The following is an 18,742-nucleotide window of genomic DNA, read 5'->3' as shown; positions in this document are numbered from 1 at the left end:
TAACATGTCTAAGTTAGCTGAACCCTATACGATTTAGTTATTTCATTCAAAGAACAACGAGACCACGGTTGCGAAAACACTTTTAGCAAAGGTGTCAGCGAAATGTCGATTAGCGTGATGGCGGCAGCTGTTGGGCGCTGAAATTTGTGTCGTCGCGTTCTTTCCCATCCAAATTGTGATATATATTCATAAAGTCTGAGTTGTTTGAAGCAGCAAGGAGGTTCGAGAGATTGAGTTTAAACTCTATGGCTATATATCATCTAAACATGTCAGTTTTCTATGGATGCTCAAAATAATTCCACAGGTGCATTTCTGCCTTTGATCATTATAGCATTAGATGCCGCCATCTTTCTGAAGACTAATTTTGAATGCTGACACAATGTCGAGTAAATTTTGCTAGTTTGATTAAATGAAATAAAGCATATGAAACAAAAGTCAATCGAGTCCAGAAATAATTATGTGCAAAAGTGCAAACCTGAGCTGTATGTTGTGAAAATGTTTGAAATTGTACCCTCCTGAAAAGCCTATTTTATCACTTTTCCCACCAATTCCGATAAATGAAACGGATATGGAATAATCTTGATCCAGTTTGGCATTTTGGAGTGACGGCATCGAAAGTGAGATCGATAAAAATGCACTTGTGACTCCATCTATTGAACCTCTTTGGAAGTAGGAATCCTGAGGAACTTTTCTTCAGACAGTGAAATTGTCCTTTGGAAATGTTGGCATAAGATGATGATAATATGTTTCATTCTACTTAATTGTTTACTTTATTGGTTTGCTAAATATAGGATATAAGTGAAAAGGCCTATAAGAATGATATATTATTTTCATTTCAAGATATGTAGGCCTACCGTTCAAATTTTAGAACTATCTACGTCGCGTATTGACCAAACAACCACTGATTTTAGCTTGAATTGATGACCTCCTAAGTAAAAAAAAAAATGTATATGTTTTGACCAATCTTCCTCAAAAACTCATTGTTTACTACATGATATAAATATTTCTGCATTTACTGAATCCACAAGAAATATCTGAGATCAAATTCCCCTTCAAATGTGCCTTTTTTTTCCTCTGGGTCGTCTGTTTATCCAGTTGTGGCATATCTCTATTTCTATTTCATTTGTCAGTTAGAATTCTGTCCCATCTAAATTAATAATGAAGAAAATGAGGTAGCGCATATCAAGCACCGGAGGCTATGTATACGGTGCTCTTCGGGAGAAAATAATTATTGTACAATGTATTGTGAAACGAGTCAAAGATGTACTCACAGTTTGTAGTACACGCCGCTTGAGGCGTCAAAATCACATGCAGGGACGAGTCGTGAGCTTCCATTTCCAGGCCAGATGATTAGATAGGCTTTTGAGTATGAGTAGTATAAATCCTGCCATGGGGGTCTTCATTAGCATCTTCTCAATGAATCGATGTAGCAGAGATATTATGCTCTACATCAGTCATCGAATATTGCCGGGTCAGTGCAGCATCTTACTAGGAAATATTGGGTTTTCTTCTTCTTCTTCCTCATTTTTTTTTTTAAATACAGCACCGTCTAAATTTCTCCTTTATTCCCACATGTGTTATACACTTGCCGATTATTTTGCGGGTGGTATAAATGTCTCATCCTACGCAGTATTATTGGCAATGAGTAAAATTCCTAGCTAAATAATTAACTAATACTATACGATGTGAAGTGAACCATAGGTCTACCGATGCCTCTTGAAATAACCACGCCTTTATGCTTTACGAGTACCGTTACTCTCTATGAAAAATGATGGGGACTTAGGCTTATTGAAGTACATTGTAATAACTTGTAGAATAGTAGTAGAAGTAGTTGTTGTTTTGTTTATGTTCTCTATTGTCTTGGTTGTTACGCTTCATCGCTATTGTTGCGCTGCTCGAGATAGCTGGGTCGCCTTGACAACCTGATTCTGAACAGGTGTAAAGGGTCGAAGAATGGCAGGTGTCAGATTCCTTCCGGGTGCGTTCTTGCCAGACTGTCGATAAGATTCAATTCGCAGTTACAATCTGAGCATAATGTAGATAAAGGTCATGGCATACCTTCTCTTGAGATTGACCTGTAACTGAGGTGTTTACAAACTGGATTGGTCTTCATGAAAACTATGCAATGAATATTCATGCTAAACCAGGTGCATATCGGAATGTATAAGAGGTGATTGTGTATCCTTTTCAACCAAATGAACAAAAGACAATCATGTGCAGCCCCTACATGTAAATTACCACTTTCTGCTTTTCTTTTCTTTTTTCATCTGCTCTTCTGAAAAAATTATTCCATATTTTGCAGGTCCGTGGTTCCACAGGTCATTGCAGAAATGTGAACGGGCTTATTGTCAGGGAGCTGCCATTCATAATAATTACCCATTGAAATCAACGTCAGCATTGGAAGTCTTGTCTAAAATTGATCAATAGTCAAATCTTAACATACCATTCTTGTAAAGGTTGTTCTTAGTATCAAATGATTGCCACAGAATTGTGGAATACTCTCTAAAAAGAATCGAGTGAAAATATTCACTCTTAAAGGAGTGAATACAAAAAAGAGTGAATCTAGAGTGATATTGGAGTGAATTTTCAGTGAAAATGTTCACTTTCACTTATTTTGGAGTGACCTCAGGGATCACTCGAAGATTTTGAAGTGATCCTTGAGGTCACTCCAAAATGAGTGAAAATGAACATTTTCACTCAAAATTCACTCCAATTTCGAGTGATCCCTGAGGTCACTCCAAAATGAGTGAAAATAAACATTTTCACTCAAAATTCACTCCAATTTCACTCTAAATTCACTCTTTTTTTGTATTCACTCATTTAAGAGTGAATATTTTCACTGGATTTTTTTTTAGAGAGTAGCTGCAGCCCATACAATCATGCAAACTGGATAGTAATTGTAACAATGCATTCAATGAGAACAGGTTTTCTTATTACTTCCGAAACAGGTCATCAAAATAATTTGAGTAGGGCCTATGAGAGAAGACCGACCTCTATAAGTTGCGTGGCATTATGCATGGTCTTTTATCCAGTTATACGTATAACTGCAGCTTGTATGTAAAAAAATACAACAAACAAACGAAATGTGTTATAAATGGGAAAACTAAAACCAATGCTGCAAACACACAGTATAGAGCTGATGACAACTTCACATCACATGCGACATCATACTAGTGATTCAGTGTGATTCAAATTCGCTTACTTCAAGATGATACCACAAACTACAATCTAGTCCTTTATAGACCTATAATAATAGGCAATCCTCGGCAAACCACGGTAACGACTTTACGTGAGTCCGCTGATTACCATGCAGTACTTTACACTGATTTCATACCTCTCGAGAAACTTTTGATTTAGTGCCGCGGGTTTCATGAATCCTTAAAAGAGGGAGCAAGACACGAAGGTTTGATCAAGTGCAGTTTAAGTACCATGAACATGATAACAATGTAACAATGCAATTTGCTGGTTGTTAGCAGTTGATTTCAAAGTTGTATTGAATTCCTGCCAGACCACAGAAACTCGAATTACGGGACAAAATAATCAAAATCACATTACATGCCCAAAATTGGAGCAATGGAGGCAAAGCGATTGTGTGTGTGTGTGTGTGTGTGTGTGTGTGTGTGTGTGTGTGTGTGTGTGTGTGTGTGTGTGTGTGTGTGTGTCTGCTGTTCAGAACTGCGGCCAAAGTATGGCTTACAGGCATGTCTTACGATGGTGCGAACAACATTCAGCAATTTTTGGTCGTTTTGGAGAAATCCCGCTCCGTTTCTTTCGTGCCGCCAAAGCCCGAGGCTAATTATCGTTCACGTCAATTTACAAGTCATTACTTCTTGTATGCTGATATTATCTCCAAAATGACCAGGACGTTTGGATTGTTACAATGCGACTCGGGCCTGAACTATTCCCTTTCATTCCCATCCAATATTCAAGTAATTTCTGTAGGCAATGCGCATTAGCACAGTCATGATTACTGTTTCCACGTTCCGTTGTTTTTTTGATGTGGCAGAAAGGCAGAATATCCTAAAACAAAACAAAACAAAACACATTCAAAGACACATGATGGGCTGTGTGGTTTTTGTTCATTTTATATTATTAGATGTGAATAAGTATTTTTCGTCAAAAGTTACGTCTACGGGCAAACACACCTCGATGTCTATTCTTTTTGTGCTTGTAGATTATACCTAGAAATGGACAACACCAACTTAACCACCATTTCTTGAAATCGATGTGCCCAGTCAGAGGAAATTGCTTACCTGTTTTTGCCCGATGACTGTAAACAAATCGTTCTTCCGATGGCCTAGGACGCGAGAGCCTATCCCTTCTCATATAGAAAGAGCTCAGATGCTGCCATGCCAGCAACAACCATCCAATTTTCGGCAGATAACGACAACATTGGTGTTAGCTCTTGACGTTTCCTGGAGCGCAGGCGAAAAGCCTTGCAGGTCGTTAAGATTGAGAATATTTTGATGACAAACAGGCTAATGTTGAACCTCTTCATTGTGGTACATCGGAACAAGAGCGTAGCGGTGCGATTTCGTAGTTTCTGACGAAAAGGCAGAATGTATGCCGATACTCGGAGTCACTAAACATAACACGTTTCGATTTTTCTTCACGTTCCGCCAGTTATCTCAACAGATTTTCACAGTGAGTTTGCCTTTACCCAGCCAGTGAGACCGCCCGTCGGTTGCAATGCTGCCCTCTCGTGGTGGCATCGCACGCTCGACCCGAAACGACCGTCAGCCCCACGGCACGTGCAGGGAGAAAGGTCTTTTCTCCCTCGTACGGAGTGCGAGATCGTTTGCCATTCAAGGCCAGTCCAGAGCGACAAGCTGTAATGCAATATGATTAGATGCCCAACTCTATTTTCATATTTCATCGATTGACGGGACGCTTCACAAACAGAAGGACAGCGGTCGTACGATAAACATGATGGCGTATAGTTTATTCGCATTGTCGTGTGTGACGTGTCGTATTTTTTTTTTAACCTCCGTTAACGTAACCCGCAATGAATAATGTATGTATGTATATATATATATATATATATATATATATATATATATATATATATATATTGATAAGGTAGTCCACGTGTTGGCAAGATAAAAAGATAAGTAACAAAGCTGCAACAAAGTTCATGCTGTATTCACCAACGGTTTATTTCTTCACACGGTTTATTTCTTCGTACGATAAACAAAGTGTGAAGAAATAAACCGTTGAAGAACTACAAAGCACTATATTTATAAATAAATATTTCCTTTGAAGAAATAAATAAAGTGTGAAGAAATAAACCGTTGGTGAATACAGCATGAACTTTGTTGCAGCTTTGTTACTTATCTATATATATATATATATACACTCACATAAGCTGTGTTTGTGTGTTTGTATGCAAGTATGTGTGAATGTAATGCAATAATTCTATATTGTCATATTCATGTGAACCTATGTGCGTTCATGCATGTAAACATGTGCTGTTAGCCTTAAATACATTCACATTTTCATGGCAATTATGAACGCATCTCCCTGTTATAGCTTCACCAATGACAAATAGTCTACCCTCTTTGGTATAAAGACCATGTACAGCAAGAAAAAAAAAAGGAACAAAATTAAGACAAAACAAAACAACGCCAGTTTATTGATGACCGTATTTGTAGATTGAAAAGGGGAAAGAGAGAAGACGACGACAAAGCACACAGTTGGAGCCTGTCGTATGCAAATGAAATGCTAATCGATTCGGAAAGCCGAGAGAACGGACTAATTATACCACGAGCAAGCTTAATTGACGTCGCCATTTACATCTACAACAAAAAAAGGAATACGTTCAGGAGACCCTCTGTATCCAGGATTCGCTCGTGCATCGCCAAGACTAAAAAACGTTGGATGTTCGTTCTTGAGCGAGCCTGTGTAGCAAACACGCGGTCAGACTTTGAAAACTGTAAACACGTTTTTAACGGGGAGCTAATGGTCGGCGTCATAACGCTTCGAGTTACTGTAGTCGACAGCAGGCAGCTTTAAAGGAACCGTTATTGTCATGTTTCAGTGCACAGTAGTGCTGAATGCTTTATGAAAATAGTGTCGTTAAATTCCACTCGAAACTATTGTCTTTGTCACAGGAGTTGTATGTAGGTTTCATCGACCTATCCATTGCAGGGCGGTGGCACATCCCTGATCTATCAACGGATATGGTTGTCAAGACAAGAACGAATCGGGTTGATGTTCATAATCATTTCATCACCTATCAACTGAGCAAACACCGCTTCACTTTGAATATTCGATATAAAAAATAGGCCCATGCACTGCTTGGCTATATATACACTAAATCAATGTACACCTTGCTCTAGCTTATCCCGAAGTTTGCATACTATTAATCTCCCCTGGATCTATACCCAGACATTTAGCTTCGTCTGAACGAGATTAGCTGATGGTCCATCCAACACATCATGCAAGCTCAATGAAATTAGTTGCCACCTTCGATCGACGTAACTGTTTCTTTAGTTTGTGTTTATGTGTGTATTTTAAAGAAAGTGCCCGGGCATTAAAATCTTGCGAAGACGAAGCCACGTAAAACTATATGATGGCAATGGGGAGACTGCTTCGTGTCTTCACCACCACTGAAGTCCGTCCATCATCTAATAACTGGAAATTAGTTTTGCCGAGAAATTCCCGGTGCCTTTAAGCGCAATTCTCGATTGGCGGGCAGCTGATAGGAGAATTATTCAGGCTCCGAAGGGTCATTGATCGCTAAGCAGAAACCACAATATGCTCAAAAGCTGACGATTCCACAAGACCTCTATACAATCGGCGCTATGCCATTCAGAGAAAAATATCCTCATTTCCTTTTCCCCCACCTATCGTTTGATAATTTCACTATGACTTCAATTCACCTTGACGCGTGCACTCCTTCCTCAGCATCTGTACCACACGTCTCTCTCTTCCTTCTCTCCCCCTCTCCCTACATCTCCCTCTCTTTCGGTCTCATTCTCTTTCTCTATAGCTAGATGATAGACTTTTGCCGTCGAAAAGGCAAAATTCAGATCAAAGAAGTAACGCATTCTGCGATGAAGAAAAAAAGAAAACCCCTCAATTCTTTAAAGTCTTACACTTATATAATGATCACTTAGGATATGTGTATAGGCCTATATACCCTAGCACAGTGAACCTTTTCCTTTTTCCATTCAAACATCAGAGGTTATGATTAAGGAAAAAGAATGAGAGAGAGAAAAAAGCGAACAAAAAAGTCTGGAGTCGTTGACATCCATATTTCATGGATGCTTTTGTCGATTTGCTCTCATGATAATGATATTGGTGGATGCGGTTTTCGTCTTTCTACATGTAGAACTCTCACCAACCTCTCATCCTCTCAGAATATTATAATCTCTCCATTGACTGAGAGAAGAGAGTGCAGTCAATGGACACGGGAGTGCTGGTCAAACGGGTGGACGGGGAGTGACGTGATGATGGAGGGGGGAAACCACACGGGACACACTGCTAGTGGATAGCAGTTTGTGGCATTCGTGGTTTTACGAGGCTTGAACCGTGAGTAGCATAGGAGCCACATTGGTGTGAACCCCGAGTGGTTTGACCCCAGTAGTGGTTGTATTGGGTGTAAGGCGGCGCTGAAAGACAACAATACTGTACCATGTGAAAAACCTGGAGAGTGATCAGGTTTTCCATTGCAACGGCAGAGCACGAATTATGAAGTAAACTGCACGAGCTAATAACTATACGTTGAAAATGTAGCTGTCTGTAGAATCAATTAATCGATCAGGTGTTTATGAATTTACATAATCACAAGATCAACAATGCAATGCTCATTTTCTCAGACTTGATTAACAAAGTTTTGGAGGGCGAATATATTTCCAGAGATTCAGTTTCAGGCAAACTACACAATCTTATTTACAAGAGCAATAAGGATAGAAAGCGCAGAATAAGCTTTTCATTATTTTTTTTTTGCCATAATAAGCGACAAACATAATGTTTAAGAGTGGTGATGATTGAATGGCTAATAGTGCTAATAATAATGATCATGAAAAAAAAAACCACCGTATACATAATAGGTAATTATGAAAAAAAAAAAAAGCTTTGAACATAATACACTGTCACACGGTATGATGGTTTGAAAGGATATCCATGAATTGATGATGGTCCATATTTTGAGACCGGCATGTCCAGGGGTGAGAGATGATGGAGGACGCCGGCAACCAGAGTGATGCAGAAGGGGGGGGGGGGGGGGGGGTGAAAGAAAATGGGAGAGAAAGAGTGGATATCACCTACCGAAATGCGTGAGGATTAAGGCTGGTAATCCCTTGGAGATAACAACGCTCACATTTGCATCATCACGATCCATTTCCATCCCTTTTCAGGCGGGGGTTTGTTTGCACGAATGATTCCCATGTTCGCTCTTCGAGGCCTAGGCCCGGCCGATGTTTCACTGAAAGCATTTTAGATGGGTGAAACGGTATATGCGGGGAAGCACAGAAAGTGTCGGGGAAAATGAGTGATGTGGGAATGAAAAGGGAGAGGTGAAGGAGTATATAGGCGCGCTTGCATCGTGCTCAGTTCATTTCATTCCGCATTTCATGGAAACGGAGAGGAAAATGATGCACGGAATCGAGAGGTGATTAGCTGCCAAGGGATAGACGAGGGGAGCGGTCAGTATGTCAATACCACCGTCAACTACACTGAATAAGGCAATAATGGTGTCTTAAAGAATTGGTTCTGGGAAGGTTAACGTGTACTCTCGTACGGTAATTCATAAAGTGAATCATGTTGGCTGGAGGAGAAGAAAAAGAGAAGAAGGGAAGAGAGGGAACAAAGAGAACCACGGAGATACGTGGGCGGACAGGGCTCGGAACTTGAGGGATCAATCTTGGTATTATGTGAATTGAGGCTTGGAAAGTCGAGAGATACCATACGAGTAACACCAGTTGGCACTTTCTCATTCCTTTCACAAATTGATAGCTAATGTTGTCAGAAAATGTTACAGAACAACATCTGAAGACGAATCACACAAATTTCACAAAATGCCAGTAGTGTTATTTACAGGCAGGTTGTCCAAGCATAACAATGATGGAACTAATCGACGTTTTCTGTGTGGGCGTTGAAGTTTTCACGTAGATAACCAACACTGGTTCTTTTTTCCAGTTTGCGTGTCCTGTGGGGAGGTAATTGGCGTGCTCTTCCACTGGTGGTCAAACACCACGGAGACTTTGCACATGACGCGACTTTGACGCGATTTGTGAAGGATGCAGGAGTGATGTTGACGATATAAACATATGAAAATCTGAAATGCTTGATCAGCTCCAGTGGCGCAAATTTTCTGTGATAGATAGATAATCCGACATGACATTGACAAGCAGAATGACAATTAGGGAAAGACAGAATCTTGTACATACACAATCCCAAAATAGATACAGCTTTCATAGGACTACATGTGTATGAAAAGGAAAGTACAGTATAAATAGAAGTTCATATAATTCCGGGAATGCAGCGAGACAGAAAGGATAAATGAGGGATACCGAGAGAGATCGAACAGGTAAGAAAAACACTAAACGTTATTTACGCAGATAAGCAAAAATATAGACATTTGTAATTTGATCTTTAGGGGATTCACGAGAGAGAGAGAGACACACACACACAGACTTACGGGGAATTATCTTTATATCGACTAATCTCTCATACCTGACACTGTAGTAGTAGTAGTAGTAGTAGTAGTAGTAGTAGTAGTAGTAGTAGTAGTAGTGGGGGGGGGGGGTGTGCAGGAGGGGGGCATGACGGAGCCCATTGCCTCCAAGTCAGACCGTGCCCAACATACCCATATCTTTCGCAAACTGATGAAATTCATGTGTTTCAAATTACCGAATTGCAAAAACATTCGTGGAGCAGGACCCAAGAGTTTTCAACGAATTTCTGAGTTAATGCCTCTTTTTGCCTTGTCTAATCTACATAAACACTGAGAGAAAGAGAGAAAGAGAGAGTTTGAAAGAGAGAGAGAGGGAAGAACTTGTATCTCGGAATCCTGGAACGTGCTTTAAGAACAAAACCAGGAAGAAAGAAACAGACTTCTCTATACCACTGGATACCACTCGATATATTTTCATCCTGGCGTGATCTCCATGAGGCATGTACTGCTGGGGGAGGACCACCATACGTGGAAATCAGAAAAGGAAATGGATCTCAGTCATCAGTAGCCCTGGTTGTTTTGATTAATTCTCTTCGGTATCTGCTGCTGGGGAGCTCGACGGAGAAAGTTGGATATAGGAGAGAGGTCTGTCATGCTGAGATTGCACGAAGCGTTATTTGGAGAAGATTTGAAAACCATTCACGGAAAAAAAACATATATATATATATATATATATATATATATATATATATATATATATATATATATATATATGTACGTACTTATACATAAACGGTATTCTTTTTATTTATTTTTCTTTTTGGCATACGAGACAGGGAAGCGAAATAGCAATTATGCCATGTTTCTTCTCAATTATTGTGCCACGCGCGCGTGCCCTGGCGGTACTATCTATGATGTAGGTTCTCTGTCGCGACAGGGGACGCACATTTTGAAATTGTACTCCTTCCGCCGCTTTTCCAGAGCTTATGGTTCGGCATTTGGCGAAGAGGTGATTTGCGCTGAAAAGTATGGGCTCTCTGTCTCGGTATGGCGTGCCCTGGTACCAAATGGTCCCATCTGTATTGTCGTGTCTTGATATGAATTGATGGTGGTATGCAGGGTGCCTGCGATTTGATGTTTTTGGCAGCGGGTTAGCAAAAGCCCACTTCACCTTCGCCCCTCCGCCAGACTCCGTCCTGCTACGGAGAGTCGCGTGGATTTCCTTCCATATTTGGGCAGACGAGCGCCGATCTCGCACGCTTCTCGTTTCGCGCCTTCCATATTTGGCGAGAGGCTGTGTGCCGCTGGGTCAAATGGTATCGGAATGTCGTGTGCCACGGCGTCGTGTCCCGGGGTCGGTTCGGGCCAGGAGGCCTCGTTTGTGGTGACCTCCAAATCCAACGCACAACTAAAATCGGGCGCATTGTAGGAGTTGTAGTCTTTCATTTGCTGAGAACTAGGCAGCATTGCAGGCATCTCCCTCCCCCGGCCCTTCTCTCCCCCTCTGTCTATCTATCTTTCTGTTTCTCACCTTTTCTCTCCCCCCACCTCTTGTATATACGGTTCTTTTGATGATACAATATTCATCTCCCCCTCTCCTATTGCAATGGCTGCTTGTGAAGGACAATGACTATTATGTTTTTGTTATTGATGCGTGTTTATTAGGCTGTGACGATATTGAGAGCAACGCTTCAAATGAATATTTTGTCGATGAGTAGAGTGAATCCTTATTGCATCGTGCCGCTCCAGCTTCAGCATCACTTTTCGTGATCAATACCACTGCCATCCTGGTAGTCAGTTTTTGGTACACATGTAGTTATTGTCACTATGTGTTTTGCCACCTTCTACCCTCAAAGGTCTTGAATAGGAGACTACTATTGCCAAGATACGCTCTGGATGACACTGGCTTCGGGAGAGTCAAACTGTGTGTGTTTGCAAGAATTCTTCTCCGTTTGGTATGCGAAGTTACTTATTCATGCTGGCTGCACAAACAGCGCAGAGAGGAAAGATAGCTCGTCAGCGAAAAAAAAAAAGAGAAGTAGAAGAGAGAGAGGGAGAGCGGTGGTGGAGGTAAAGTTGTATTTTAAAGAGGGTAAAGGCGTAATTGGTTCGTTAAAGTCTGAATATTAGATTAACTTATTCGGTACGTCCTCGCGATAGGTCGAGGCGCGTGCCGTTTTTTGTGTTTGTTTGTGTTTGTTTGTGTTCTCTAAACTATCTGTCCCACAGATGGTGCGTGGCGGAATAATATTCGAGGGGAACAAATAGCGACTCAGTACGTTTTGGCGAGCGAAAAGTGGGCCTGACAACTCCGGAATAAAAGAGACGTTATTAATTTCTTCTCTCTGACCGGAAACGACGTGGAGTCCCGAAAAGAACATAAGATGAATGAAGTGTTTCTTCGAAAAGAACGGGATTATTGATGAACACGGAAGGTAGTTCCTGTGATAACGAGGTCAGCTGGTCGTCTTCCGTTTACTACTTTGTTGTCATATCGACTACAAACGTGATGATGTTACCCTTAAAGTGGGTCCGCCAATTTGATGTATATATGACATTGCTAATATTACACAAAGGCTCGTGGAATAATGAACAATGGAAGCAGTGACCGCAAATCGTGTATACTTCACCGCCACCAAGTACACAAGAATGAAAGGGAAATCACTTATTTTCGATTTGTGTATTTTGGGTTTGATATACATTGTTCGTTATTTGCCTAGAGTTTGTTGAAGTTGTATTATACCAGATGAAATTGTATTGGTTTGTGCTGGTTGAATCTTGATGTCATGTTTGCATGAGCATAGGGTACGTTCACTACTAATTACATCGATGAACACGTTATGTCTTCATTATCACCCTTTCACTGACACCAGCATTATAACTTCTTTACTAGTCACTTGACCATCACCAACTAACACCACCAACACCATCCATAATATAGCACAGTGGCGATGTTGCCATATATTATTTTATACTAGAATCGTCATCATCATCGCCATTAGAATCAATCTCCTCATTAACACCATGGTTACTTTGTTCCTCACCTGTATAGACTGTCGTCTGCTCGTCATAAATACTTTCCTTGGCTTGCAAGAATTCCTCTCTGATCAAGGATTCATCCCTCTTATCCAGAAAAACAAAAAATGACCACTAGAAACATATCACCCCGAAAAGTAAATGCCAAAAAATGGGCCAGGGGATTCCGATGAATAGGCACTGAATCTTTTGTTACAACAGCGTCGCATCGTTGGGTCCAGCCGAAAATGGGGAAAACATCATTTTTGTTTCTAGTTTAAACGAAATTAATTATGTAGTGGTAATCAAATGTAAGAAAAAGAGAGAGGGGAAGACAAAACATAGGAGGCACACGTTAACACACGTACATCTGTGCAAGACACAGGATAGATAGGGTATATAGATACATCTCATTACTCAAGAGAAGGGGAACGAGAACGGAAGAAATGGGGGGGGGGTGAAACGGACGAGATGATGGGGGATGGAGTTGTAGTTTCCCACGGTCAGCTTGGAATGACAAGGATGCAAGGGGTTCGGCGAGCTCGGGACAGGAACAAGAGAGAGCCTGGAAAAGTGATGACCTCGAGGCTGTATCACCATGGTGATAGGACTGTCTTTAATGTTGTATAGCCATGAGCAGCTTTGGCCATTCTCGCCTGACCTCGTGTTCAGGTTGGATGTAGTGATTCTATGTAGAATACAAGTCAAATAAACAACGGTAGAAGTTCCATCGAAGTCGGACCAAAGACGAAGGAGTGTGTTTCACGAAATAGAGAATCAATCACAACAAAATAATAATAATAATAATGATAAGAAATCTCAACCAACTAATAATAATTATAAGAAAAAAGAGACAAATTAAACAAGATAGTGACGTCACCTCCCCACAACTCTCCCATTGGTTTGTATAATGTAAATATCATAAAAATCATTATTTTGCCTCGAAATCAGCATTCACCCCCATCCATAACTCAACAAAGAAATCAATACTAAATTGTGGAAAATCTAAAACATTTCCGTGCACCGGATGTAGTTTCCTCGTTCCGTGCAATCTAACGTAATAAGCGCCATTGCATTCGAATTGTAGTTTTGAGACAAATTCAGGGGTATTGGATACACCCGTCGAGTGTTATCAACAAAGAATAATGTAAACATGACAACCTAACACGTCCTGACGAATTTGGAGCGCATGTATCACAAATTAGCCACGTCGCTGTCATATTCAAAGAACACTCACAAGGTCTTGAGAGGGGTCATTGAAGTTCACTGTCCATGGACTGACACCACGGGGATGATACCACAACCAGGATCGGCCATCAGCATGACTTTGATACAATGTCTACTTCGGAGTGGTAGAACGATTGTGGGGTACTTTCCTTACATCCGGGACAGCACGGCAGAGGGCATCCGTTCCTTCATTCTGAAGTATACATGATTTGAATCCGTGACAAATGTCGCGTATGATTATGATGATAAATCATCACAGACTTTACAATGTGAGATGGGAAGAAATGTTTAGGGACGGGGACCTTGAGTTTGAATTAATTTAAAATGTCAATCAGTAAAATCATGTGCGCATTTAATGAAAGCAACATATTGAAAAATGCGTTTATATACTTTTCTGTGCATTGGTGAATGCAACCGGAGCTCTATAATAATTATACAATCCTGTGTGTGTGTAAGTGTGAGAAAGAGCGTATATGTGCGTGTGTCTTTATGTGTAGCGTATTTACTAGTATGCTTTTATCGTCTGACCAGATAATTCTAGTAAGTATAGCAGGGGTAAAGTAAACGAGACTGAGTGCAAATATCGATCACATTCGGATCGATAGCGCTGTATGATAGTAGATTTCTTTTAACACTCCAACAGAGATTGCAACGAAATCGGCTACAGTGATCGATTTTGTGGAACGTGTAGGACAGCCACTTATGTAATGCGCTTACGAGATTACTGATCGAGTGATGTGAGCTGGTCCTTGTACATTACCTATCGCATTATGTGTTTTATTGTATCGACGTCTGACTTCAAAACCATAAGTAATGACTTAATGAAGGTCATTGCAGATCCCCACGGCAGAAATGGATACCGAAATGCAATATATAGACAGCTTATACATTTTCAGATCCCGCACGCGTACCATGATAACATAAGGTCGTTTCTGACAACAAGGAATCATTTATGAAGCTTGCCTCACATAGCAATAATAAATGATTAGATTATTATCATTTTGCGACATATTATATGCAGTGGGATCACGTAAATTCAATTCAATTCAAGTGATTTTATTTCCACATAAAGTAATACAAAGCAATATACATAACACTTAAATGAGTACACAATATTTTAAGGAACTTTGAATCACACAAGTTTCAACCATGGAGGTAGAAAAGTCTACCTCCATGTTTCAACACAACATGGATTCAATTATAATAATATCAACTTTGTTTTGAGATAAATAAACAAGTAAGTAATACAATTTTATTTTGTAACTCTATATGGAAAAGAGGAATTCACAAGAGAAGCATAGCTCGTAAATTTTGTGAATTACTCTAGAAGATGAGGGCATCTCAAGATCCATCAAGGACTCCATGTATGAAAATGTTGATATCATGACGTCAGGCGAAACAAACAGAAAGAAATGTTGATTATTACTATTGGTAGGCTAATTACTCTTTCCGTGGCTTCTCGAATAGATGACGTTGTCCATAAATTTCAGAAAGCCTTTGGTGTATATCTGTCACGACTCACGGTGTCAATGCTCACAGCGTGTTGCATCCCTGCTAGCGCTAGCACGCCGACTTTACAGCTTACACTTACAGATTGTTACTAAGAAAATCCAAGGTAATGATTACCATTATGAATTTCTAATGACGAAGTACATAGAAATTCCCCTTACGAAAGATATGCTTATGTAATATGTATGTACGTATACCTCAAGGTCGTAGAATAAACAACGAACCAGCATATAATTACATATATATATATATATATTGTGTGTGTGTGTGTGTGTGTGTGTGTGTGTGATTTTTCTGTTTGTACAGCGGCATCAGCTGATGATATTATATTTGTATTAATTTGAATGTCAATAGATAAAGATTATTTTTAAAAAAAACAGTTTTTTAAGGTAATTTATTTGTTGGGTTTTCAATTTGAAATTAGTGTTGCAATGATACGATTATCAATGTTTTTTGTGATATTTCTGAGTTTAAAACTGACGATTACAGATATTTCTTGATATTTGGAATTACATGATCGCAAATCAAAGCACACTTTCATATCTTATGTACTAAAACTTTAAACGTTTTTAAAAACTCAAGGGCCTTTTTAAACACTGCATTGACGGTTTTATATGTCATTACCTTCAGATATAAAAAAAAACACCATTTATTCTCTAGATTCTGTATATCAGATTTTTATATAGCATTCGCAAAACGTATTTGAGATCCTTCGTGGAGACATTTTAGTATAATGCTTTACGTGTAATAATGATAGTGCTTAAGCTGTTAGTGATATCGCCTGATTTGATCTTGTCTGGGGCAAATTATTTCTCGATAGGGACCCAGTTATTACTTGTTTTTTTTTATAAACAACAACATCAAACCACAACAAAACGTATTATTGTTTTTGTAGAAAACAAAAGGAGTGTAAAAAAAGGCTGAAATATAGCGACTTTGGATATGATGATCGGCAAGACACCACAGAAAAATAACAACCCCCCCCAAAAAAAAAAATGCAATGCATTGAAGGCGTCTCACTTTTGAGGTTGTGAGTGGAATAGATTGTACCTTCCAGTGGATCTGTTGAACAGGTGAACGCAACGAAGGAGAAAAGGGGGAGAAAGAGAAGAAGATGAAAGAAAGATGATGTGAGGAGAAAGAAGGAGAAGAAAAAGAAGAGAAGACGAAGGACTGGAGTAGGAGGAGGAGAAGATTAAAAAAAGGATTTATAGAAGAGCAAGACGGAAAAGGGGAATTTTGAGGGAAAAAAAGGAAGGAGAAAATGAATAGAAGAAGAGGAAGAAGAGTAGATAGAAGGAGATGAGAAGAAAAAAAATTGTCCCAACTCCGTGGTGAGGTAGAAGACCAAAAGGACAACAGCGTTATACATCGTGTGAGGTTGTCGTTGATAGAGTGTATGCCACGCTCTCCTAACAACAAATGTATAATCCGAGCTCTTTAATCTGGAAGCGAATTCTTTCGGTGTAGGCTTCCCCTGTCGTTTGTGTACAGATATTCAGTAATAAACACCCATCATATAGAAATGTATGTCTGTGGATATGACGAGGATTTATCTTTATTTTGGGAGAGATATTTGACAAAGCGTGTGTTGACGCATCTGGATAATTTCCAGAGATTTCGTTGAAATTCCAGACGCCAGCAAATACACCCCCTCCCCCCCCCCCCACATATATATATTCATTGAATTCAGTTCAATTCAATCTTAACTGACTTCCAGTTATGAGCAATTACATTACAAAGAGTAAAAACAGTTAAAACAATGAAGGAGCAAGCAAGATAAAAAGATCGGACATCTGATCCCATTAAACTTATAAGGTACATGAAATCATGAGTTCAATATCATTGTAAGTAAATAATTCAAAATGCATTGTATGTTCGTAGGAAACCGAAAATTGGCTTGTTATATTGCACATACCCTAAGATATAGTCATTATTTAAAAAGAAATCGTTGATAAGAATAATTGATATGCTTGTTTGTTGCAGATCTTTTGGTGCATTTATTTCAAAATTAATTCTGTTAACAATACCATAAGAATGACAAAGTAATCAAGTGATAACAAATAGTTCTGTGTACATACAAAACTTTGTTTGATGAGATGAATACAATTTTGATAAGTGCAGGAGGCGAGACTATCAAATCTGAGCATGAAAATGATTAGCTCCAAATTGTTTCTGATTAAAAGAAAAATAAAGAAAAATAATGAAAGATCTATGTCGTCACATTAGCGTTTGTGGATTGGAGTGATGTTCTTATGAAGCAGAAGTTAGTTTTGGTTTTGTTTGATACTTCTTTTTTTTCATAATGAATCATTTACATTGAAAAAAAAAATTAAATGATTATACAAAAAATCCCCAGGCAGCCATGGTAAAATAAGTCTTTGTTGTCATGTGTAACTAAGAAAAATATGTTTAGAAATGCTCTAAGTGATTTGCAGTAAATGTTAAATAAAAGAACAATTTGTTAAAGTTTTACGTTGTAAAACAGAGGAAATATTTTCCTAAGCAATTTAATAATTCTTGTTTAAATATTACAGAAATATGGAGAATTATGAATAACGTTTGAATAAGGGGAAATTATCAGACTATTAAAGAAATGAAAATAGTCGATGAAATTGAAAAAGATAATCAAGCTATAGCAAAAGAATTAATGATTATTTTGTGAATATAGGTCCTGATTTGGCATAAGAAATTGCGCCCCCTCCAAAGCCATTACATACTTCTTTGTTTTTTTGCATAATCCCATCCCTGAGTATCTATTTTTGACCCCCAGAACAGGAAGTATTGGATATTATAAAACAAAATATAAAACAAAAATAAAAGTAGCTTTGGCTTTGATAAGATTCTGAATAATTCATTGAAAGATGTGTAATTCAATTCTCCACAAATAATTTATTCTTTAGTACATATTTTCACTTTGTCAATACACTGGCACTGTACCGTCAAAAAAGAAATTGGCTAAGGTAATACTGTTTTGTTTAGTTTTTAAAGGGGGCTCCCTCAACTTTTTCTAATTATAGGCCTATATCGTTACTTACGTCATTTTCTATAAGATGATTTTTTCAATTCATTTATTTTCATTCTTTTTTTCAACAAAACATAATAGAAAATAGATAAGAAATTATATATATCAAATGCATATACATTCGACTGTGCAAAGGATAAATGATAGTTAACAAATAAATGAATATTTGAAAATCATTTGTATAGGAAGAGTAAATTTCATTAAAAACAAAATATATTTCTTGAAACATAATTTGATTTTCGTGAGAATCATTCAACTTCACATGCAATAATATATTTCAATAAAAAAAAAATGTTTTGTTTGTTTGTTTGTTTTATACCGTCATGGTTATTCTTCTGGACTTCTCC

The 18,742-nt window shown here is 38.8% G+C and overlaps 1 pseudogene; it reads right to left on the bottom strand.

Annotated features, from left to right (window-relative positions):
• Positions 1-11,095, bottom strand: part of LOC139729975 (uncharacterized) — a 29,724-nt pseudogene extending 18,629 nt beyond the window's left edge.
• Between the last annotated feature and the right edge of the window lie 7,647 nt (positions 11,096-18,742).

Source organism: Diadema antillarum, unplaced genomic scaffold (assembly GCF_040938485.1).
Source record: "Diadema antillarum isolate AM-2024a unplaced genomic scaffold, OU_Dant_1.0 seq00000278_RagTag, whole genome shotgun sequence".
NCBI classification, from domain to species: Eukaryota; Metazoa; Echinodermata; class Echinoidea; order Diadematoida; family Diadematidae; genus Diadema; species Diadema antillarum.
The sequence above is the reverse complement of the archived record's forward strand: the minus strand, read 5'-3'. Positions and strand labels throughout refer to the sequence as shown.